Here is a 10423-nt window from a genome sequence, read left to right on the forward strand (position 1 = left end):
CTACAATATCTGAGCCATTTACTATTGTTCTAAGACAGGGCTGTCAAACTCAAGGCCAACGGGCCGGATCCTGCCCGGAGGTGCTTAGATCTGGCCTGCGGGGCTGCCCTGGAAACAGTGAAGGACCAGCCTGCGGTGCTGCTGTTTAGCTGGCAGAGAGCTGCAGGAGTGATGTTGAGCTGGCCATTCCCACCTCAGCCACACCCACCTGGCTCCCTGAGGTCAAACACAACCCTGATGCGGCCCTCAATGAAATCGAGTTTGACACACCTGTTCTAAGAAATTTCTAGAATTTAAAAAGATTCTCAAACCATTTTAATTTTAAGCCAAGTTTGTTAGTAAAATGATCTCAGTAAATTGTGTTAATATTTTTATTGGGCAAAGGTAGCTACAGTACACCTTAGTAGTTCTGCTGTAATTGAGTGATTGAAAAAGCCATCTTGGAATCATAACTGATGCATAAAAGAGTTTTATAGTATAATGTTGAGTTGAGCAGCTGTGCAAGAGTCCAACAATCCTTTTGGCATCCTATCTAATGGCCCCATCCAAGTTTGAATAGGCTAAGCAGGAATTGCAGATGCTACTTTAGGACTGGCTGTTCACAAGACCCTGTGAAGTTTTCCTGTGCATAAGATATACGTAACTTATTTTGACCTTATTATAGTCTTCCCACCCACCAAAATTAAAAAAAAATACCATAAGGAAAATTAATGGACTGATACATACTTTTAAAAAATGCTTCTACAAGTAAACCTCCTGCTTAAAAGTGTAACTTCTGTCAAGGGTTTCTCTAGCAAAACTCCCGCATTACATCAATATTATAAATGCTGTTTGGATTAAACGACTCCAGGCCCACTCAGGCACTTTTTCACTTTGCCACTTAGTACCAAAATAGTTGGTGTCCTGTTTTCTATCATGACTGTTTAAAGAAGGCTTGTCACCTTTATTTTAAATTGTTCTGCCATATACATCTTGAATGGCAACCCAGCGTACAGAAATTGTAGCTGCAGATAGACAGAAGATCAGAAGCAGTTAAAAAGAAGATTGCAATCCTTTCTTACTACCTTGTTGGCAGTAAATAAACCTGACAGGTATGATAATTCGATTGGTTCTTTAAGAGCCATTGAGTTTCTTATAATATATTCCCAATATGTATAGAATTGTACCCAGAGACTCCCTGGCTGGGTTCACATCAGAGGTGGTATTCAGCAAGTTCTGACCAGTTCTGGAGAATCAATAGTCTTCTTTTGTTGCCCAGGGTTTTCTTTTGTTGCCCTGCACAGGAGAATGGAGCTGGAAAGCAGGTTAGTGGGGTGGGGAGGGAATGGGGATTTTGCAGTAACCTTCCCCTGGAGTGGGCTGGGAATGGAGATTTTACAGTATGCGCTGCCCACCAAGCCATACCCACAGAACCAGTAGTAAAAAAAAATTGAATCCCACCACTGGTTCACATGTAAACCATATTGAAGTTCATTAGTTTTAGGAAATCATGCTGTCTGGCTTCGTTTTATGGATTATCAAATAAGATTAAAGCAAAAAATTGCTGAATTGAATTTTTGGCTGGTTTTACATATGCTAAGCCCAGATTTTTTTTAACATGGTTTATTAAATGTGGCCTAATAAATATATCACACTAAACTCTAATGGGCGGCTTCATTCAACACTAAAATAACAACCGAACAGAACTTACTATGATTTAATAGTAACCCATTGGCTTAGAACAAGGGTCTTCAAACTTGACAGCTTGAAGACTTGTGGACTTCAACTCCCAGAATTCCTGAGCTAACATGACTCAAGGTGGAATTCTTGGAGTTGAAGTCCACAAGTCTTGAAGCTGTCAAGTTTGAAGACCCCTGGCTTAGAAGAACAACCCCTCCAAGCTCAAGGCAGAATTTTTGAGATTTGTATCAATCTGAAAACAAATTTTTGTCCTTAAATTCAGAACAGGAAACTGAGGCTAACTATTATCTAAATTGCCTTTATTCTTAATGTGTGTTTGTGTGTGTGTGTGTAATGTATGTATGTATGTATGTATGTATGTATGTATGTATGTGAAAGGTTATAGGTTCCTCTTCCCTTGATGTATTGAAGTAGAGACAAGACAACCTTTTATCAGCATTACTTTAATTTGTATCCCTGCATTAGCAAGAGGTTGAATTTGATGGCCCCTTCTAACTGTAGGGCTCTGTGATTGCTTCTTGTCCTAGTGGCAGCTGTTGGAAACTTGAACTAGTGCAGAAGCCTATGAGATCACTTTACAGCTCACCAATCTGCTATATGGGTATTAGTAGTACATATGTTGTCCTCTCTGATTTTAGTGAATTCAGGTGAAGTGCAGTTCAAAACAAATATTAGGAAGGCCATGGAAGAAAGGGGTCAACAATCAACAGGAGAATGATTGACATTTGAGTAGGATTGCCCTAACAAGACTGTTTCCTGTGATTCCTTGACATAAGTACCAACTTTATCACTTCAATGACATTAAACAATATTAAACTGATGTTAGCCATTCCAGGTAAACTAAATAAGACACACGGCCAGGTGAGCTAATTCTTCTTTACTGTAAGACTTCATTGATACAATTTTGAAAGTCTGAAGGTACAAAACTGTCTGCTGTCACTTTTAACCCACCTGAAGAATTAGGGTTCTTCCCAAGTCTTCATCTAACTCTTAATCCATTAGAGGTTCCTGGCTCTCTCGCCTGATGGTTTTCTAGGCAGCCCTTCTTCTTGTCCTCCAAGGTCATCCTCATGTTCCATTACAGATGTAGAGAATAAAGAAACAAGAATCTAGTCAAAGGCAAAAATCAAGTTGATTTCCTGACCTGATTTCCTACTTACTGACATAAGGAATCCAAACAATCCGCAATTGTTGATATTTACCAGAATGTCCAGAAGACAAAAGACAACAGGAAAAAATAAAACATTTGGAACTGTTTAAGCCAAGAGAGAGACCAATTCCTGCATCAGCAACTATGGCAGAGCTCATATCAACCATTTTTATTCTACTTCAACCTCATTTGGGCTAGCTATTAAAAGGCAAAGTGAGTAAGTTGGATTAATTGAATGAATTAATAGATAACTGAATGATAAGGAACAGAACAATAACACATGTAATTACTGTATAATTTTCTAACTTGTAACTTGTCAGTATCTTAGCATCTCTATATTGTTCCTGTAGAGCAGACATTGAACGCCTTACTTTATTTTAGAAATAAAAGTTGAATAAAGTTATGATTTAATTCTGCAAAACAATGGTAAATTTAAAATGCAAACAAAACTTCGAATTCAGAATATTACAGCAAACCACTTCCATATTTTATTATGAATTTATTTTATCCAGATATCCGGATAATAGTATAAAGTATAGCCTGATGAGATTTAATATACTGGGTGGCAGCTGTTGGAGTATAAATTGAATTAGATTAAAAATAGATAACTTTCTATGATTATATTTTTCTAGTTAAAGAATTAAACTACAACAAAGCTAAGGAAAGGCAATAAATAGTAGCTTAAAGGTAATTAAAATTCAAATCTTGATTAGAGATGATAAAATAGTAGACAAAATATGATGAAAGTGTATTTTAATAGAAGATTGCGAATTCTCTTGAAGTAGGGAAGAATGAAATAAAGAGTTTATGTGACAACTATTCTTTGCTTTGATCCTAAAATGACTTTCCTATAACTTCAAGAAAAATTGTAACAAAGATATATTTAACTGATAAATATTTACATCATTTTATTATTACAGAACTCAGGGAATTGTATTTGGGCAGCAAAGATCTGGACTAACACTGGAAGGAAACAAGTGGAGATTTTAATAGATTTTGTGGTCACCTTTGTAGACCAGAAATAATAGAACCAAGCACTAGTGTTGCTATATAGGCTTCACTGGAAGATACACTCATTCTGTGGAGAACAAACTCTATATTGTATTGTCATAGGAATCAATTATAATAGTCCGCTTAGACCTGTAATTATTTTGTTGGGCAATATTGCCAATCAGGACTGCTTCAAGATTGGTGAATTTCTCAGCATCCTTTTTTCTCCAACCCAGCTTCAGCTTGAAATGGTATAGCTATCTAATGCAAAAAAAAAGGAGGAGGAGGAGGAGGAAGAAGAAGATGAAGAATAGGAAGAGGAGGAGGAGGAGAAAGAAGAAGAAAAGAAGAAGAAGAAGAGGAGGAAGGAGGAAGAGGAGGAGGAGGAGGAGGAGGAGGAAGAAGAAGAAGAAGAAGAAGAAGAAGAAGAAGAAGAAGAAGAAGAAGAAGAAGAAGAAGAAGAAGAAGAAGAAGAAGAAGAAGAAGAAGAAGAAGAAGAAGAAGAAGAAGAAGAAGAAGAAGAAGAAGAAAAATTATATGAAAGTGTGTACAAATAGATGTGTGTATGGGTATGAGAGACACTGGAATCAGAAGAATTGAGAAGATATCCCTCAAAAATATCTTGGTTGACGCATTAATGGGGTGGTGGAGGATGTGAGGTGGAACAGGAACAAACTCATCTGGTGCCTCTCTCCTCCCACCTAGTCAGCTGCAGTACTATTTTCCCCTGATGGAGCTAGTCTTTGAGAAGATTGATAGTGCCACATCCAAAAATATACCAGTTGACAGATATATGAAGTGGAGCAAGGGATAGCTATAAATAGAGCTCCCACCACACTCCAGTCCCTTGTATATCCCATTGATCTTTCTGCTTCCAGAAGTTTGAGAGATATTTCTTTCTTTGCGAGGAATCAACTAAAATGTTTGCAGGTTTTTAAAATGTTTAAATATAGGTGTACCATTCTTTGACAAGAACACTAAACTCATATTGAAAAAAATGAAGGTACTGCTTATTTCACACTGACTCCTACAAACCACTATAACTGTATAAGTTCATACTTTCATTTAAACATACTTTGGTTAAATGAAAACCCAAAAAATCTATTATGCTTTAGCAGAATGTGTGAAACCTATGTATTTCTCCAAAAAAACCCCTCTAATGTTCAGTACTTCATGTCAACTTGCTATGGTATAGCATATTCAATTAATCATCATTAAAAACTCTTGCTTAATCTTATCTACAATCAGGACAACATGTGACCAAGGGCAGAGGTCCCCAACTTCCAGGGCTATGGACCAGTACCAGTCTGTGGCCTGTTTGGAACCGGGCCGCACAACTGGAGGTGAGCAGTGGGCAAGTGAGCAAAACCAAAATCCTCCTCCCCCCACCCAATTTGTGGAAAAATTGTCTTCCACGAAATAGTCCCTGGTGGTGTCACAAAAGTTGGGGACTGCTGACCTAGGGCATCACGTAGAATCTGCACATCAGTTACTGAGGTCTGCACCTGCATTCCAACTTTGTCAACTTTATTTCACAAATTCCATAGTTTTAGTGATTTGCATCTATGTGTTTCTGAGGGTGTTATCTGTGCTATCATTATATAGAAGAGATGCCCTTAATAATGCCTGAGCACAGGAAAGACAGTATCAAATAAATGGATCTTCTACTCAGTCAACCTCATTTTTATATTTAATCAGTTTTCATGTTTTGACTTTCCAGTGCGATTTCACTATCTTTGAAAAGTGATGGGGTTTATATTTAATTGCACTTTCAAGGTCTTCCTTTTATAAATCTGTGTTGCACATTCAGAGCAAGGAAATCCAACCAGATCTTCATTCTAACATTGTTAAGTTATGTCTTTCCTGGAATATGTTCTTAGATTCTTTTTAACTGCATGGTACAGATATTGATGTGATTGGGTTTATTACAATGGTGAATGCTTGTTAAACTCAACTCTAGGACTGCAAGGGAAAATAAGTAAAAGGGTTAACTCCCCTCTTTCTGAAAGGAACAACTGCTGCTCTAGTGCAAGATGTTGTAGGTGCAGGTGCCAGTCAAAAAGCATTTCGGCCATTGTAAATTTCCTATTAGATGGATGAAGAGGAAACAGATTATCCTTCCTGTATTGGGTGGGAGGGGTATTGGAATGTCAAATCTGGCTCATAAGTCCCATTTTCTGCAGTCCATTTTAACTTCAAATAGTTGCTAAGTAACTGGTTACAAGTTGACCATAGGTTGAGCTGTATGTTGTTGTTTTTTTAAAAGCATTTCCAATAATTAAAAACTCTAGACCTCTACATGAAAAAAGCAATTGTTGTGACATTATCTCCAGAGCATTGAAGGATCTTCTGAAACACCTCTACAATATGGTCCTAGGTAACTCTCTTTCCCTACAACCTACCACTAACATATTGTGGTGCATCAGGACTTTTTGTATCCTAAGATGCTGCTGCAAGATGTTGTGCCACTGCCAAACACATAAATGCTTAAAAGAGGAAATGTACATGCAACTGTGGGTATCCATGCCAGGCAGAGCCAAGGCCCATTAAAAATGTTAACTGAAGGCCTGTAAAAATGGAAAACTGTAAATAATCCCTTAATGGAATATTTAGAATTCACAGTATCAACTTTTCCTAATGGAACTTGCTATTCATTTACTAGGTCTGCTTTTGTAACAGCAGCTTGTTATTATTAAAACGTGGGTAGGTTTGAAGATATGACAGCTTCTGTTGAATGTCTTCTCCTGTTCTCTGCAGCGGCTGAAAGCAAAAGGTTTGGCATTTGAATGTGACATCACAGTCACATTTCATCTCCTCCACTTAAAAGTGGTTAAGGCAAGAAGAAAACCATAGGATCCTAAGGAAGTAGTTTGATCACATTTCTACACTACTGGAATTAGAGTAACTAATTATTGTAGTGTTTATGTGACAATTATATTTGAAAACTAACTAACTAATTATTCTTTAGCAAAACAAATTACTCTGTTAAATAATGCATTTTGCTCAGTGGCTTCAAGAAACTTTACCAAATTTCTTTCTGCCACCAAAACATATTTTCATTTATTTCATTCCTTTAATCATAATTGGTTTCGTTGCCATTCTTTTGCATTAACTGTCTTTTTAAAAAGGAATCAGAAAATATCTGGTCCAGACTTACTATGCTCATGTATTCTTATTTAGTATCTTTCTGAAAACCACAGGACCTAAACAGATTATATATTAATCTTGGGATAAACATAGCAAGTCAGATTTTTATTTTTAATTGTAGACCTTACATTTTATTTTTAACAGGGCAGGAGACAAACTGATTTAAGATCACAGCGTGCAGAGGTGCTAAGAGACAGCAAATGGTGCCGAGTCATCCAAGGAACTAAGTGGCTAAGCAAGGATTTGCACTCACACTAGGCTTTAGCTAGTAGTTTTAAATGGTGCCGAAGTCAAAAATACCAAGAAGATAAAATGAACATCATGTTGGTTAAATCCCATTGAAATAAACTTTCATTGGGCACTTTGCTTCTTGCTGTAAGTATTTATATGTGTTCAATATTTGATCAAGAAGTGCAATGCAATGTAATTGTAATTGAAGACTACGAAATGGAAACACAAAACAATTTGTAAACCAACCGGCACACTGTATGTACATATATGGATGATGGTTTGATGTTTTTATGTTTTGTTTGTTTATGTTTGTTTTTAAAAATAAAATAAAAACTTTTTTAAAAAAAGAAGTGCAGTGCGTCAGCGGTATAATGATGCTGGAGATGGTCTCTGCTCCTGCAGTTTTAGTCCTAGCATTGTGTGGCAAGGTGAACTCCCATCACTTGCTTTAGCTTCTGCCCACCTAACAACTCAAAAGCATATTCAATGTGAGTAGATAAATAAGTACAATGTGGTAGGAAGATGAGTTGGTGTTCTGTTCAGGCAGTCCGAAGGCACGCACCTCAATTTGTGCAAGCAGCAGGTGCTTTTGCCTGCTATTCACACAAATGGAGATTTGTATGTGTGCATGCTCGCCCCCCCACCCCCCCACTTGCATGGCCTGGTTCCGAACAGGCTGCAGCCCAGAAGTGGTCCCAGCCTGGGGGTTGGGGACCCCTGTGCTAGTTGAGCTGTGGCCAGAGAGCTTTGAACTTAAGCACCGCTACTTTAATTGGACTCTGGCTCATATGGGAAGCCAGTGAAGAGCTTTGCACTGTAATGAGATGTGGGAATAGCAAGGTAGGTCTAGAGTATCCTGAACAGCATCATTTGAGACTAAAAATAGCGGGTGGAAAAAGGGACCAGGCAACCACTAAGCAGTAGTTACCTGTTAGTTGGTTGCTATAAACTGGCTACCATTTCCTCAAGGTCTTCTGATACTGGTGATTCTGTTTTTTAGCATCGTCATTTATATACATGATTATGTATATAATTGCCCACTAACCTGCTTTTCTGCTCGTTCTCCTGTACAGACTCCAAGATCCCTCTCACAGTTACTGCTATTGAGCCTGATTTCACCCAGACTATATGTGCACTTTTGAGGTTTTTTGGCTAGGTGTAGGACTTTACGTTTCTCTACATTTAATTTCATTTTGCTGATACAGCCCAGTGTTTGAGTCTGTCAAGATCCCTCTGGATCTTGAGCCTATCATAGATGTCTTTCAGAGATGTCTGGAATGGTACTGCTTCCTCCCACTTTGGTTGGCCTCAGATTGGGAAAGCCATTGATGTTAATTTGCCTGTCTTGATATTGGAAACCTCAACATCATCTAGTATTGCATTGCATTGCATTGTACTACATTCCCTCACCTGCCATTTATTATTGTTTATTTATTATTGTATGTGTATTAAAATGGTTAGGTGGCATACAAAGAGTCTGAGTCCTTATAATATTTTTTCTTTGAATGGTGTCCAGCAGAATTTTGAATATAGGTTAGACAGCAATTAGCCTTTGCGATGAGGAACTAGTGTGCAAATGAAGATGTAGCCTTTCTCTCGCTTTTAAAATATTCCATAAATATTGATGCATTTACTTGTTCTTTCATTGTTGTATCACTTTATTTAAAGTATAAAATTACAACTGGAGAGACCAGGGAAGGAAATGTCCTGCTGTTGAGCCTACAAATATTCGCAATCTGTGTTCCTGCAAAACATTTGTCATTTCTAAAAAGTAATTTAATTTGTAAGCAGAGATCAGAATTGATGGGAAATATGAAAATTCAAACCAAATCAGTTCATGGCATATTATATTTTTTTTGCTCCCTTGGCATGTCATAATCCAAAATTATGTTAAGGATATGTCTGCAGAGATGAGTTAGCTTCAGAACATGATGACAGATGACCCTTTAAATAACAATTGTATCCTGAGGCACATCACCCAATTAAATCTGAGATCAAAATTAGGAAGCGGGGCAGTCTGATGCAATAAACTACCATAATCTGTGATTAAGCAGTAAATGTCAAACTAAGGTGGAATTAGAGAAGCTGAGTACCAGGCTGAGTACCAGGCGACACTTTCTTTGATCAGAGAATCTTATTGAGAAAAGACATTTCCAAGACTAGGGAATGACGAAGACAAGAATTTGCCTTCACCTCACTTTATAAACATGGCAGTAATTCTAACCTGGCTTACAGTTACCATGTATGGTTCAGCTTGGCCATAAATAGCATGCAAGTGGGAGTGAACATTCTGATTACGAGATACTCTGCAGCTCACAGAATTCAGGAGGACCCGTTTCTGTCAGCCATGTTTCCCCCTTAGATTTCTCTATCAGCTACAATAACCAGCTTCTGGCCAATTTACAGAGAAGAGCAAAAAAGAAAAATTAAGTTCACAGCAGGACTAAAATATAAATCATGAAACCATAATATGTCTGGATGTTTTAGAAGTCAGAATAATGCTTTGAAAGACACAAAGTTCCAAGTTGGAAAAGACCAAGGCAGGCATAGACAACCCATAACAGCTTTCAATTGGTTCCCTGTGTTCTTTTAAGGCAAGCAGATGTAAAAAGTTGCATCATGATTTTTAAGATGTTGAAAGCTGTGGATTGAATAAGATTTTATCCTTTGGTCTTTTTAAAACCCAATTGCATCAAAAACTGCAACTGGTGCTTTTTGAAGGAGATTGGAGGGTCAAAATGAGTACCTTAAGCATAATCGAAAGTACCCATTTCAACCTTCAACCCCTAAGTCCTACAAAGAATGCCAAAGTGTGGCGCTCCCAATTCTGGTGACATTATTATAGCTACACCTGTTAGACTACATGGAAACTCCATAATATTACAGTACAGTTCTTGGTCATATAGTTGCCCATGGTACTATAAGGCTATACAGCCATTTAGCAATAGCACTTAGACTTATATACAGCTTTTCAGTGCTCTCTCTAAGCGGATTACATCTCTTCCCACTTGTATTCTTTCATACAAATACTTCAACCTTGCTTCTTAACAGATAACAGATAATCAGAGTTGGAAGGGACCTTATAGGTTATCTAGTCCAACCCACCTCCCAAGCAGGAGACCCTACACCATTTCTGACAAATGGCAGTCCAATCTCTCCTTGAAAGTCTCAAGTGATGGCGCTCCCACAACTTCCAAGGGCAAGCTGTTCCATTGGTTGATTGTT

Source organism: Notechis scutatus, chromosome 2 (assembly GCF_049901735.1).
Source record: "Notechis scutatus isolate UNSWTSFEM ecotype Mainland chromosome 2, rNotScu1.2, whole genome shotgun sequence".
Taxonomy (NCBI): domain Eukaryota; kingdom Metazoa; phylum Chordata; class Lepidosauria; order Squamata; family Elapidae; genus Notechis; species Notechis scutatus.